The sequence below is a fragment of the Lissotriton vulgaris genome, chromosome 3_1 (assembly GCF_964263255.1).
Source record: "Lissotriton vulgaris chromosome 3_1, aLisVul1.2, whole genome shotgun sequence".
In the NCBI taxonomy this organism is placed as follows: domain Eukaryota; kingdom Metazoa; phylum Chordata; class Amphibia; order Caudata; family Salamandridae; genus Lissotriton; species Lissotriton vulgaris.
Genome location: NC_141689.1, coordinates 2,089,531,611 through 2,089,546,448, shown reverse-complemented (window position 1 = coordinate 2,089,546,448; position 14,838 = coordinate 2,089,531,611). Strand labels below are relative to the sequence as shown.

Genomic DNA, 14,838 nt, shown 5'->3' with positions numbered 1-14,838 from the left:
TCTCCCCCCGCGGCTGCATCGCGGGCGAGAGGACTGTGCCGGAGTTCGTGGGGCACATTTTGGTGCCACTTTGGCTTCTGTGGCCCCGGGGTAAGTCCCCGAGAAGTTCATTCTGAGATCGCTCCGAGGAGTGGAGCCCGGGTCGCCCCGAGGAGAAGAGCTTGGAGGCGGAAAGTAGTGCGGCGCTGTCCGCGCGCCTCGGCTGGCCCGAGTGCTGAACAGCGGAAAGCCTGTGATCCCGAGGGAGCGGACTAGACGGACTCCGCGGAGTGAGGTGGCTCCCTGGCCGGTGCCCTGGCGGCGGGCACCATTGCTGGACGACGGACCTTAGCCCTGCACCGGCGGTTCCCCCCCCTACCCAGGGCCTCGAAGGGTGACGACTTGCGAACTCCGCGCCTGGAGGCGCTGGATGGCGGAGATCGAGCAGTGCTCGAGCCGGACAAATCAACTGGTGGTGGAGGAGGGCATTGGTTTCATGCTCTCCGGACCCGTTACCATATGAGACTCGCCCATGGACTTGCTGGCCCGGGCTGCCTTCTTGGGTCCCACCCTCCCGCCATCTTGTCTTTGTGTGGCTGAGCCCAGTGATCCCTGCCCGCGTCCTTCTCGCACGGGAGCCTCGGCTGGTTCTGGCACCAACTCATCTGCTGCCCTCCCTGGGAGCACGAAGCAGGAGGCCTACACTTCGGACGTTGCTGCCTGTCCTACTGGCCCAGGGGCCGTCTTGCCCAGGCCCAGACCGCCATTTTGTCGCCTGTGACGCACTACCCTTGTCTTCGGCGGAGGCCTCACATCTGGTGCCCACGAGCGGCGGAGCTCGCCTACAGCAACTGACCCTGGGCTTGGCCGAGCCCCAAGATGACTGGAAGACGAGGCGCAGCGCGAGGAGACCGCACTTTGCCAGAAATGCTCGGCAGGTCCCAGCAACTACGCGACAGGACGCAGCCGTCCTCGGGGGCCTCCCGGGCAACGACGGACGCAACTGTGGGCGAGCCGCCGGTCACGCGGTCCTTCATGGAGGACCTATTCAGCTCCCTCAAGGAGGACTTTCAAACTCTTAAGACCGAAGTGGCTGGAGAGGTCCGGGAGGTGCGCAGGGAGGTCGAGGGCCTGGGCGAGCGGGTCGATGCTGTGGAGACGGCGGCTCAACTCCGCGATGAGGAGATAACCCACCTCCAGCAGGATGTCCTCCGCCTCCGGGAGCAATGTGTTGAGCTCCAGGCCCACTCGGAGGACCTCGAGAACAGATCCAGGCGGAACAACATCCGGGTGCGGGGTGTTTCGTCCGCGGATGAAGGTGCGGACCTGGTGGCTTACCTGCAGGACCTGTTCCGCGACATCTTGGGGGAAGGAGCGGACTTCCCAATCCGCATTGACAGGGCACATAGGGTGGGCCGCCAACGCCAGTCATCGGCACCCCCGCCTGATATCCTGGCATTCTTGCCGGATTTCCCCCTAAAGGAGCGCATCATGACGGAGGCCCGCAGGAAGCAGCCACTGACCTTCCGAGATAAACCTGTGGCGCTCTATCAGGACCTGTCCGCCATCACACTACAGAAGCGCAGGTCCTTCCGCATCGCTACGGACTTTCTGCGAGAGCACGAGACAGCCTATTCCTGGGGTCACCCCTTCCGTCTTATCTTTCGATGGAATGGGGTGCTGCATCAGCTGCGCTCCTTACAGGATGTCTGCGGAGTGCTGGGTCTTACTGCTACGGAGGAGGAAGGGGCTACACCCGCATGGAGGCGCCCCGAGCGGCGGGGCCGGCGGAGGTCGAGAAGGCGCCCATCGTCAGCACCGTCGAGTCGTCCAGACTCGCCCACCATCAGATCTGAAATGGCGGAGGCCCTGAGGACTGCGGCCAGGAACTTGCCTGAATCTACTGGTGTGGCCTTAACGGCCTAATTTTTCTCCGGGGGGAGAGGCTCTTAGCTTTGACGATGCTGGGCTGGGGGCTGGGGGGGCGAGGGGGGTGGTGTGTGGCTGGACGTCCACTTGATTGTTTTCTGCAGACTCGCCCATCTGGGCTGGACTGAGACTATGGGGTGTTGTTTTTTGCTTTTTGTTTTGGCTGGTTGCCATAAGGGGGTTTTGGGGGGGTTTCACTGTTGGTTTGTTGTGGGGGGGGGGTCCCGTCCGAAATTGTCCGAACGTGTACGATGCCGCTTTTGGCCTTCCCTGCACCCCTACCCCGCGCGCCCCCTCCGCTGATCCCCCGCCTGCGGCATAGCGTGTTGTTTCCCCGGGGGCGATGCCACCCCTGAAAGTTGTGACCCTTAATGTTAAGGGTCTGAATAACCCCGTGAAACGTAGGGCGATCCTTTCCCTGTTGGAGGGGTCGCAGGCGGATATCTGCCTTCTGCAGGAGACCCACTTACTTTCCAGGGATTGCCATAGGTTGCGCTCTGCTAAGTTCCCCACGCAACTTTTTTCCTCTGCTGCGACTAAGACCGCTGGGGTGGCCATTCTCCTAGCCAGCTCTTTTAGGGGGGAGGTGTTGTACAAACATGCTGAGCAGAAGGGGAGACTTTTAGTGTATCGCATGCGCTTGGGTGGTGTTGCCTTTACGGTTGGTTCGGTTTACAGCCCAAACGACCACCAGGATCGTTTCCTGGATTCGGTGTTGGTGGACGTTACTGCCTCGCCCGATCGCCATATCATCTTGGGGGGAGACCTGAATATGGTCTTCGACTCCACTTTAGATAGGTCAGCCCAGCGCTTCCCGCAGGCAGGGGAGCTTTCTAAGTCGGTACAGGACCAGATTGCGGAGTTGGACCTGCATGACCTCTGGCGCACCATGCACCCCACCGATAGGGACTACTCCTATTTCTCCCACGCACACCGCACTTATTCGCGGTTGGATTATCTTTTGGTAAGCGGCCCGCTTCGCTCGGCCGCCATGGCGGCGGACATCGGGGTCTTGTCCCTGTCCGATCATGCGCCGGTTTCCGGAGTCTTTGCGTGGCCGGCGGCCCCCCCTTCCAGAGGGATGTGGCAGCTCCGAGACACGCTTCTCCATAAGAAATCGGTAGTGAAGCGGGTGGAGGAGGTCATCCAGGACTACTTGACCCACAATAACAACTCTGACACGTCCCTGGCTACGCAGTGGGCTGCTTTGAAAACAGTCGTCAGGGGAGAGTTTATCTCCATTTCCTCGGCGGAAAACAGGGAACGCCAGCGCAAGAGGGAAGAACTGACAGCGCAGGTTAGGGAGCTTGAGCAGGTCCACCGCCGTACGGGGGCTCCTCGTGTTTGGAAGCAACTGAAGGCGGCACGGAAACTCCTCTCTGCGTTGGAACTGGATCGGGCGGAGTACGCAGCGCTGCGCCTGAAACATGCCTTTTACACCGGCGGGGACAGGTGCGGTAAGCTCCTGGCCCATAGGCTCAGGGCCGCGCAGCAACGCAATGTGGTGAAGGAGCTGGTGGGAGTGGGTGGGATCCCGGTTTCCGGTGACGCGGAGGTGGCAGATACCTTTCGTTCCTTTTACGAGGCACTGTACGCTTCAGAGCCTTCCCCACCGGGAGAGGCTGAGGCCTATTTGGATTCCGTGACCCTCCCGGCCTTGGACCCCTCCCAGGCGGACCACCTGGAGAGGGACATTCACGTGGAGGAGGTCATCTCCGCGATCGCGCGGCTGAAGCATGGTAAAGCCCCGGGCCCGGATGGCTACACGGCCTTGTTCTACAAGACCTTCTGTCCCACTGTTGCTCCTCTCCTGGCCCGCTTGTTCAATTCCTTCTCCGAACCGGGTGCCATTCCACCGGACCTCCTCTCGGCGACTGTGTCGGTTATCCCCAAGCCGGGGAAGGACCGGACCTTGTGCGGCTCGTACCGGCCCATTTCGCTCCTAAATGTGGACCTCAAGCTTTATACCGGAATCTTGGCGGCCAGACTGGGTCTACACCTACCAGGTTTGGCGGAGGCGGATCAGGCCGGTTTTGTACCCGGTAGGCAGACGGTCGACAACACGAAGAGGGTGACGCACGTACTGGAAAAGGCCTCACGCGTCCCGGGGGAGCGGATGCTTCTATCGGTCGACGCGGAGAAGGCCTTTGATAGGGTTCATTGGCCATATCTCGAGCTGGTTCTTGGGAAACTGGGGATCGGCGAGAAGTTCCGCACTATGGTCTTTAACTGCTATAGGCGACCGTCGGCGACAGTGCGTGTCAATGGACACAGCTCCGGCAGCTTCGCCATTGAGCGAGGCACGAGACAGCGTTGCCCCCTCTCGCCGCTCCTCTTTGCCCTTTATATGGAGCCGTTTGCGCAGAGGATCCGCGACAACCCGGACGCTATTGGGGTGAAGATGGGGCAATACACACACACACTGTCAGCTTATACGCGGACGATGTCTTGCTGACCCTGGATGACCCCAGGCGGTCACTCCCTGCCTGCGTCCAGGAGCTGAACGCTTTTGGCCGCGTCGCGGGCTTTAAAATGAACATGGCCAAGTCGGCTGCGCTGGATGTGTCGCTTTCTGCCGACACCAGGCGGGACCTTCAAAGTCTCTTCCCTATGCAGTGGTCCTCCTCCACGGTGGCTTACCTGGGCATTTTGCTTGCCCCCTCCCTGCCTGCTATGGTTGCGGCTAACTATTCCTCTCTGGGCAAAAAGATCAAGGAGGAACTCGGCCGATGGAACAAGGGCCTACTTTCGTGGCTAGGCCGTATTGCGGCGGTGAAGATGACAATACTACCCCAGATCCTGTATCTTTTTCGCGCTCTGCCTCTTCAGCCCCCCGTGGGTTGGATACGGCAGGCGCAGGCAGACATCTCCCGCTTTGTGTGGCAGGGCCGTAAGCCTCGGATGAAGCGGGTCCTCTCCATGCTTGCCCCGGAGGCGGGAGGTCTCGGGATCCCGGACCTCCGGAAGTACCTCCAGGCGGCGCAGCTCCGGTACCTGGTGGAGTGGAGCCGGTGGGAATCGGACAAACACTGGCTCTTTCAAGACCAGGCAGTTGCAGGCCGTACCCTCCAGGAGGTCCCGTTCCTGCGGCGCATCCATCGACCACCTAATCTCTACGCTTCCTTTATCACCCGGGTCCCGCTAAGAGTGTGGGACGCGGTGTGTGAGCTTCGGGAGCTCACCACTTTTCCATCGCCGTTCACTCCCATCGCTGGCAACCCGGACTTCACCCCGGGTCTGGAGCCGGGGGCCTTTTCCCACTGGGTGAGCGCGGGATGTAGGGCGCTTTTCCAGATCTACGGGCCGGAGGGCGTGCTCCCCTTCCAGCAGCTCCGACAGGAGTTTGGCCTGACGGAGGGGGACAGACTGCGTTACATGCAAGTCCGCCACTGGGCTCTTCAACCCCCAGTGCGTGACGTCGCCGCCCGTTCGATTACGCCCTTTGAGCGATGGTTGGTAACCCGGGCCTCGGACGCCAAACTCATCACTGATTTGTATAAGTTTCTCCAACCCCCGCCGTTTCATTACCATAACCCAGGGAGGGAGCGCTGGCACAGGGAACTGGGCAGGACCCTGAGCCACAAGGAGTGGGACAAGATTGCATATCGGGCGAGGCACTCTGCGTACCACACTGGGCTGACAGAAACCTTCACTAAAGTGTCCACCTATTGGTACTACACCCCGGAGCGGCTCTACGAGATGCGCAAAATAGGCGATAAGGGTTGCTGGCGCGGCTGCGGACAGGAGGGTACCCTCACGCACATTCTCTGGGAATGCCCGGTGCTGTCGGCCTACTGGAAGGAAGTCTTAGATGAGGTGGACAGGCATTTTGAGATCGAGCTTCCGCGCTTCCCCGCGTATGTCTTGCTTGGCCTCCCCAATGATTTGATGTACCCGTTGAAATCCCGCAGGGGCAGGCAGATTGCGATTGCGCTAGGCTCCGCCGTCCAGAATATACTGGTACTTTGGCGCACCCCCACTGCCCCCTCTATCACTGGTTGGTTGCATAGGCTCTGGCAGGTACTGGGCATGGAGAAGATATCGCTAACGGTGGCTGGGAATGTTGACCAGTTTGAGGAGCTCTGGCATCCCTTTTTGGCACTGCTGTCCACGGAATTTCGCGAGCTTACGTGTCCACGGTACCTGCGCCTCCTTAGGCTGACGCCGCCGGCGCCAGCGGCGGAGTGAATGTGCGGATTGGGGGCCGAGGGCTGGGGGTGGGAAGTGGAGTTATATGCTTCTAATGCTGACTTTCGGACGGGGATGTTGGGGTATTGTTTTCTCTTCTTTCCTTCTTTGCTTTTCTTTCTCCTTCCCTTCTGGGGTCGAGGGGCTGGTGGAACGGTATGCTTCTCTTTCACTGTGTCGCGGAGTGTTATTTTGGCTTGACCTTGCCTAGGGAGTGGGGGCCTACAGGGGGATCGTACACAATGCCTTATTGCCTATGTCTTTGCCTTGTTACCCTCTGGGGCACCCTGTCTCCCTCTTTTCCTTCTGACTCGCTGCAACGTTTTGCTTCTTGTATTGTATGTTTACCTGACTTCCTGCTCCCCTCCCCGTGTTCTTTTTTATGCCTTAATAAAATACTTTAAACCTAAATGCCATTTTTCCTTTTTGCACACAACACTGCTTAGCTGTTTTTTGCTGAGCTAGCTTTCACGAAGGTCTATACATGAGAAAGGGGTTGTTTTTCGACATCTCTAGACATACATTGTGTCCCCAGTCTGTACAGTGAGTGCTGAGCCGCCAAGGTTATCACAACGTGCGAGCCTGTTTATCGGCTGGTCCATGTAACACATTCTAGACACAACAATTTGGCAGCTGCAAGCCGAGTAGGATTCTGGCGCCTTTATCATAGCACACTTGCCATAATTGAACACACTTGGAAGATTTTAGGTATGCAAAGAGACTAACCGATCCTGATGTAATTTACACTTACTGAGCGGACAGGTAAATGGGGTCCCCCTACGAAAACTCCAGAGACCTTCTATAGTTTTATAATACATAGTTCCTAGATAGGGAGGGTGCTTTAAATAGGCGCTTTTATCACCTGTTTGCACTATCATTGTAATATGATTCCTCCTATTGTATTTTATGGAATTGTAACCATGCTGTCCATATTATTATCCATATGTATGCTGATGTTGTTTAAAATACTGCTCTTGAGATCACTTCGTTAAAATAAACATTTTAACTTTACCGTGCCTCTATTTTACTCCTGTGGACTGGTATGAACGTATAACAAAAGAGTGTTCTCACTTCCCAAGATTCCTGAGATGGTCCTAAGTTGCATGTTCTAGGTTGTCTAATCATCGATTTCTTTTTTATAGGACGAAGCGCTAATGTGACACTGATTGCTAGTCTGGTAGGGGATTTTGGGTACTAAGGTGAGTTTTGGCACACCCTAATTCACTGAGGTCCTAAGTCTGTGCACAGTTCTGTGTTTGCGCAGAATCCCTGTTACACGTTGTGCATCCGTCAGACGACCATGGCGCCCGGTTCACACAATACTACACAAAACGGCAAGAATTATACACAAAGCAACACACGCAGAGCAGGGTATGTGAGAGGAAAGGTGCCTTGTTATATACAGTGGGATACAGCAGCGAGTACAATGCTGCAGTCAGCGGTTCCTCACAAAGGCAGGCGCCATAATCTGTTTGGGCTTTAAGGACCCCATTCTGCATGTAAATGGGATAATAATCTGGAGCGAATCCAGGGATTGTGCGCAGTGAGAAGGAGTGCGCCAGCCATGAGTGATTGATCGGATTCACACAGCACAGAACAGGTCACGAAGGGAGTCATCACGGGCCAGCCCCTGGCAGGGGAGAACTGAAGGTGAGCGAGGAAAAGCGCCCAAGATCACAAGCTGTGCCTGCAGGAGAGCGGGTGAAAACACTGCAGGAGAGAGAGGGAGGTGAGGTAGGGTGGGGAGGGTAAGCTGTTTTAATGCACTTGTTCTTGTGCTGGCTTCCGCCTTGCGGGAGCGAGCAGCAGCGGCGCAAGAGCCATATGTTTTCAATTACCAAGCGCCGCTGCTCGCTCCCGCATGGTGGATGCCAGCACAAGCACGAGTGTGCTTGAAAAGGAGCAGACCGATGGCTAAATGCCCTCCTAGAGTAGCGCATGCGCGCTCCTTAGGCGAGACCTAAAGAGAGCTGTCTGATAAGAATATAACCTTAAACAATTAGAAGTGACTGTTGCCAGAATAGCGGTCAAAGAAGCAAAACCTATCTCAGTTGATGCTGCATGTGGTTAAAGTGAACAGCCTCTACTTGTGGTGCACAAGTCCAATTGTAACAAGCATTGATAATGTATTGGTTTCACCTCTGCAATGAATAAAGAGCGGTTTTCATCAATCATCATCCGGGAGAAGGCAAGAGCTCCCTGACAAATAACACAGAGTCGGGAGAATGTGGGGCAGCAGCCAGAGCGGCTGATTTGAGAGCTGGGGATCCGGGTTTGAGTCTCAGTGGTTCTGCGCCACATACTGTGATTCTCTGCAAATCACTTCATCTCTCCCGGTGATAAATTGTTATATAAATATTCTGCAAGAGTAAAAGGCGAAACTTCCTGGAAATATAGTTCCACTAAAGTGGATGTTAACAGTATTTCGGCAACAGGAAACCGATAACAGAAGCCGACAAGGCAAAAGCATTGGTTAATGTAGGAAAATATGCTACAGCCCATAGAAATAGAAGAAAGGTAAGTGGCACGCCCAGTAACCAAAGAGAAGCCAGGAAAGCGAGGAGGTAAGTTCCTTTTAAGTTTATATTAAAAACCATAGATTTCTCAACCACACCGTAAGAGCTGAGCAGGTGAAACCTAAAAATGAAGTAAACTAAGCAAATTTGCTGTTAGTCTACAGGATATGCGTGTAATTAGATTTTTTTTTAAAGAGATAGAGAGAATTGGCTGATAATCGATAGGAAAGTTGGCTTCTCTAAAATACTCAGACTATTGGATGGACACAAATTAATAAAAGTGAACTTATTGGGATTCTGGATTAATGTGAAGCATGATTTTTGTGTTTTAGACAATCACACATTAAATTACTTCAATTTAAGAAGAGGCAGTATTTACAGAAACATCTTTTATCTATACATTGTGCCGGGGAAGTCGGGAAACATGTTTTATGCTCTTGCACTTAGCTACGTTTTTTTACTTGAGTCCAGCTGGTGGTTTCTGGGTCATCAAATAAAACTATAGACTCCAAGGAAAGGTTTGTACAAATTGTGACTTCTCATTTACAAATGAAAGGTCACATATTCTTTCATTTTGTTTTACTTTTTTATTTAAATGTTCCTTTTTCAATACAATATCAGGCCTAAAAAAATCTACTGCTCACTCACTATTGAGAGTCAGATTTTATCAGGGCAGGCTAGTTTTAGGGCCTACTGGCCCATTCTGTTGAACGAGCTCGACTTGGCCACATTAGCTCTTTGACGAAGTAAAATGGATGCATTACATGGATTGTTGACTCATTTGGGAGTATGTGTATGAAGACGGTGTGTATGGTAGTGGCTTGGCAGTGTTCCGGTTAAAACATGGCCCACCTGGTGATTTGTGTTGATCATGGTCCACAGAATGATAACATGTGAGATATGTGTGTAAAATACCAACTGCCACCAATACATAGAGCGTTGTGTATAAAGTGTCCTCTTCTGGTAACATACACACTGATAAACTCTTGTGCATTAAAAAACTGTTTTTTAGGAATACAAGGTTTATCCAGTCTAGTGATACTCAGCCCCCCTGGTGAACAGCAGCACGAGCTACTGTTTAGCTGCTGAACACTAACATGCAGAAAAAAAGTTACATAAACGGGTAAGCCTTTATTAACCTGCAAAATAAATGCTTTCCAGTTTATTTAGACCTCTTTACACAATCCCTGACGCACCCAGACCCCCTACTGCCAACCTGCTGGCATTAGTTCGGCCCTCGGACACATCACAGACAGTGCTTTGTGGCCTCTGGGCAAATGTTTGTGAGTATCCATGATCCAGTCAATATAGTGACCCCTGTGGAACCATGTGGTTATCATCCGTAATGGGCAAGAATTAATTACGCAATACATTTGACAGTAGGTCTTTAGGTAATCCTTTAATATCTCTTTGTACCCAGTAACTCTCAGACTGCAAACAAGTACTCACGACCAGGGAACGAAATCCTGCTCCACTGAATAAAGTAAATAATAATAATAATAATAATTTTAAAAAGCGCAACAGCTACCTCAAACAGAAGTGTCCTGGCGCTGAAGAAGACAGTAGTGCCGAAAAAGATGGACAAAGACCAGTTCTTCGGGCCCTAGTCCGCCCGAAAGAACCAGGTTTTAACCATTTTCCTGAAAAGATCTCAGTTTCTATGGTGCGGAAGTTACTGGGCAGAGAATTCCACAGTTTTGCTGCTCAAAGCGTAAAGATCTGCCACCAACATGCGACTTCTTGAAAACGGGGAATACACAGTAAAAATTGTGAATTGGACCTTAAGGATCTAGACTGCTTTTATCCACGTAATCTTTGTTTTAGATAGTTAGGGAACTTTCCAAGCATGGCTCGGAATGCCAGTGTCAAGGCCTTAAATTCAATTTTCTTGGCCACTGGGAGTCAGTGAAGTGTTTTTAAATGCGGAGAGACATTTTCACGAAAAGGAACTCGCCTGATCAGCCTCTCAGCTGCATTTTGCACCACCTGCAGGCTTTTCCTCCCAAATGTGTGACTACAGGGTGGATTTCTCCCGCCCCTTTCCCTTCACCAGACCAGTGAAGCTTGTTCCCTCTAAAATATTGGGTACGTGATTGCACTACAGAGATGAGCCACTTTTGATACACAAGTGTTGTCAAGTGTTTTCTCTCATGTGTGAGTAGCAACATTCCCTTACTGATCAAAACACAACGCACTGGAATTTAGTTGAACGAAAGCCACAGGTCACTCAGAATATGAGATGGATCTTGTGGAGAAATGAGAAAAAAAGCAATGTCCTGCAAATTCGAATCTAGTACATTCTAGATCCACAAGTACTACATGAGAAGAGAGGGAGAAAGTATATGCGCTATAAATTGTGCATGTAAGCAACTCTCACTGAAATTAAACCAAACTGCCATGTAATGTGCTTTTTAGAATATACGTTTGATAAAACCATGTTGATGCTGGAGACACATTTTGCAGTTCATCCGAAAATGGAGTATGAAAACGTGCAGAGCAGGGCAATAACGCCCACGAATCACTTACAGTTACAGTTTGCCTTGCTATTAGTACCAACTTGTAGGTAAATATTCCCTTGAGGGCGTACACCCAAACAACTGAAACACCTGTTACGCTTAAATGGTAAGTAATTACACCACCATGTAAACATATACGCGTTACTCAGGTATAAGGTACTAACTATTTCTGCAAATATTTCAGTAAACAGGTTGTGAAAAACATAGTGGAAGACATTTTCAGGAACACCTAACCTTTTTAGAATAAGGATAACCTGTTGTCCACGCTTAGAATGAGATGCAAAAGACGACCGACCCACAAAGAGAATGTTGACTACTTCGGAAAAGAATGTACACAGTCTATGAAAATCACAACAGGTGAACACTGGAGGAGGCTGCGTCTCCATCAAGAGCCAGACAGAACAGTTCCCTCGGGGCACAGGGCGCTGCAGTGCTCTACTACTTCCACGCCCTCCCCGGCTGCCGGCAAGGAAAAGTGGGTCACTGGGCCTAGCAGGCAACCCTCTCATCATTCTCGTGTACACCGGTCTCTTCTGTTCGCACTGCTGCGCCCACCGCGCTACGCTGGGTTTTGCGAAGTGGGAGGCAGCGACTGGGCAGAAACCAGCCGGCTGCCTACCACCCCGACAGCTACCTAGATCAGTCTGCTCGTCGGGCAGCGTCTTCTGAGCGCAAGGCTACACCTACCCGCACAGAGGCACCACACTCCGGCGGTGAAGCCGTCTTTGCCCCCCTTCGCTGGACTTCAAAACCGCACGGGACCCCAGCTGCGACGGGCGACTGCTGTCAGAGCAGCTCTGCCATCGTCGCCAGTGCGCATGCCATAACCACTCAGTGCGTCTCCCCCCTCGATGTCAGTACGCATGCGCCCGCTGGGAGGAGACAGAGGACTCTCGTTGCGAAGCCTTTGCAGTATTCTAAGTGGGTAACTGTGTCTTACAACTACATTATGATTTTAGGCCAATTTGGCTCCAACCTCCCCTTCACTTTTTTTATACAACTTGTTAACTAACCTTCTTCGAGTGTGAAATAATACTTTGCGAGCTCAGCTCTGCGAGTTCAACCTTAAGACGTAAACCGCTCTGATACCTCAGGGTCAAGTTCGCGCTATATAAACAGCTTACGAAGAAGAAAAAAAGTCGCGTATTTATGAGTTGAAACATACGTAGACAACAGTGCATACCGCTGTTGCAAAACAAAACATCAGAAATTCGCAAAATATAAAGCAATGTAAAAGTTGAGGATTCACAACGTTTATTTAGGTTCCCTGTCCACTCCAAACGCGACCAGAACTTTAATTAGAAATAGGATTCTAGAAAGCCAATACTTTTTGTGTTGTATAGTTCATACAAGTACAAGACATGGGGTTACATTCCGGTAGAGATAAGGTCTCTGACCTCTCTAGCCCAGTTTAGGAAACCGCTGAAGACCTGGTTGTTCATCCAAGCATATAACGACTAAGTGATTTCCTTGCCACTGCCCTGACTTCTATTTGAGCACCATGAAACCGTTGATGTTCGCGCGCTTAACAAATGCCTTTAACATAACATAACATAATAAATAAAATCCCCCCTTGCAATGGCCTGAGCGGGATCGTTTGGTGTTGCGCTCTAGTGCTGCACCCTTGACAAGCACACCCTCGTGACCCCCGGGGGCGGATATGAGTGCGCGCTGCGTCGCGTGAGAGAGTGCACGAGTGACCCATGCAGTCGGACGCACTGCCCCTCTATAAGAATAAATAAGTTACCAAATAGTGAGCTGTGCTTTTGTCCGCCGCCAATGCACTACAGATCGTGATCCCAGAATTGCGGGCTAAGGGCAACAAGAAATAATTAACACGCACCAGAAGGAGCCGGGTTCCACATTCTAGACTTACTCTAGAGCCCCTGGTGGATGGCTCGTTTTTGCCTGCTTAAAAGTGTGGAGAGGAGAACAACTGTTAACTAATTATACATTACCATTCCTGTTGCTAAAGGGGAAGAGCTGACTAACAACCAAAAGTCCAAGAAACCAAAAACTAATGGCTGGTTTAATTCAGATTGTCGTAAAGCCCTCTACACAAGCCTGTTAGAGACCATGTTGAAATCAAAACACTCAGAAAGGGTTATAATTTAGCTCTATATAATCGCAGGAAAGAAATTAAGAAAAAACTGTGGGCCCAACTTCATGAGAGTTGTCTAACAAAAGACAGCTCCCTTTTTTGGCGCACAGTTAAATCACCCTTTTTGGTTAATTCCGCCACTGCTCGCCATCTTGACGTGGCGGTGTCGGCCGAAGAGTGGGTAGCACACTTCTCCAAAATATTTGGTGGCCCACTTACACAGACCACCACTGAAGGTAGGGAGGTTGGAATTGGAAATAAAAACCAGATCTATCCTATAGATCTAGTGTTTAGCCATGAGAAAGTCATCAAAGCACTATCTTCCTCTAAGACTGGCAAGGCACCAGGCCCGGACCGGGTTCCTCTGAACATCTTTGCATACTGTCCCGACCTTTGGACACCTCTTATCACACAGGTTATGACCGCTGTCACAAATGTAGGCCTAATAGATTCTTGGTCCACCTCAATTCTCCTTCCCATTTTTAAGAAGGGTGAGCGTAATAACCCAGCCTGCTACAGGCCGATCTCCCTCCTGGATTCCTTGGGTAAAGTTGCGGGTAGGTTAATCCTGGAGCGTCTCCAGGAATGGGCAACCACGAATAACATCATGACCGACCTGCCATATGGTTTCCAGGAGGGCCTTGGCACTGTGGAGCAGGCTCTAAACCTAGCCCTCTTGATTGGCAAATATGCAGGAGCCAAAGGGGCTAATCTATACCTAGTGTACGTCAACCTTAGCGCAGCTTTGACTGTGTCATCCATTCAAAGCTGTGGTCCATACTCGACAAGCTAGGAGTCAACCCCCCCCCTCATCAATTTTCTCCACAAACTCTACTCTGACGCCTCTGCTTGCGTCAGATATGGAGTGAACGGAGAATTATCACCATCCTTCACTGTTAACAGGGGGGTCAGACAGGGATGTGTCCTGGCTCCCTTCTTATTTAACCTGTACACAAACGGCCTAAAAGCGGCCATGCTTGAAGGAAGCTAGGACCTTCCAACTATTAACCATCGCCCTATCCCTGCATTACTATATGCAGATGATTCTGTCATATTAGCAAGAACTCTCAATCAACTTCAATTTCAAGTAAATAAGTACTGCAAATTTATGTCTTCTCTGGGCTTAAAAGTAAACAAAAATAAAACTTTCGTAATGCACATAGGGCCTAAGGCGAAGAAAACCAAACCAATAGTCATTGATAATGTAAGGTTGGAACGAACCAGTATGTATCCATACCTAGGAATCCTAGTAGATGACAAATTAAGCTGGAAGCAAGGTTTAGTTAGTAAAAAATAATTGCTCTTTCAGAGAGCAACGTCAGCCCTAGTTTCCTTTTCAAGGAAATTGGGCAAGCCTGCTGCAGCAGAATTATTAAAAATCTATTACGCTAAATGCCACAGCATAGCCACGGATGTATGACGTTACTCCGCATACTTTTACTCCGCATACCGTTACAACGCGACTTTTACAACGCATACCATTACAACGCATAGCACTTTGAGGTGCTGGATAGTGGTAAGTATAATTTACTATTCTAACTCCAGTCCCCGTGGACCCTAGGGAAGGTGTTGGATAGTAAATTATACTTATTCCCTATCCTAGAGCGCC

The 14,838-nt window shown here is 51.2% G+C and overlaps 1 protein-coding gene across 1 annotated transcript in view; it reads right to left on the bottom strand.

Moving 5' to 3' along the window:
• Positions 1-11,952, bottom strand: part of CLOCK (clock circadian regulator) — a 1,177,342-nt gene extending 1,165,390 nt beyond the window's left edge. Inside the window, exon 1 of the mRNA XM_086962635.1 lies at positions 11,816-11,952. The gene's annotated coding sequence lies outside the window, so the exon portion shown is untranslated. The remainder of the gene's footprint in view (positions 1-11,815) is intronic.
• Positions 11,953-14,838: the final 2,886 nt, after the last annotated feature.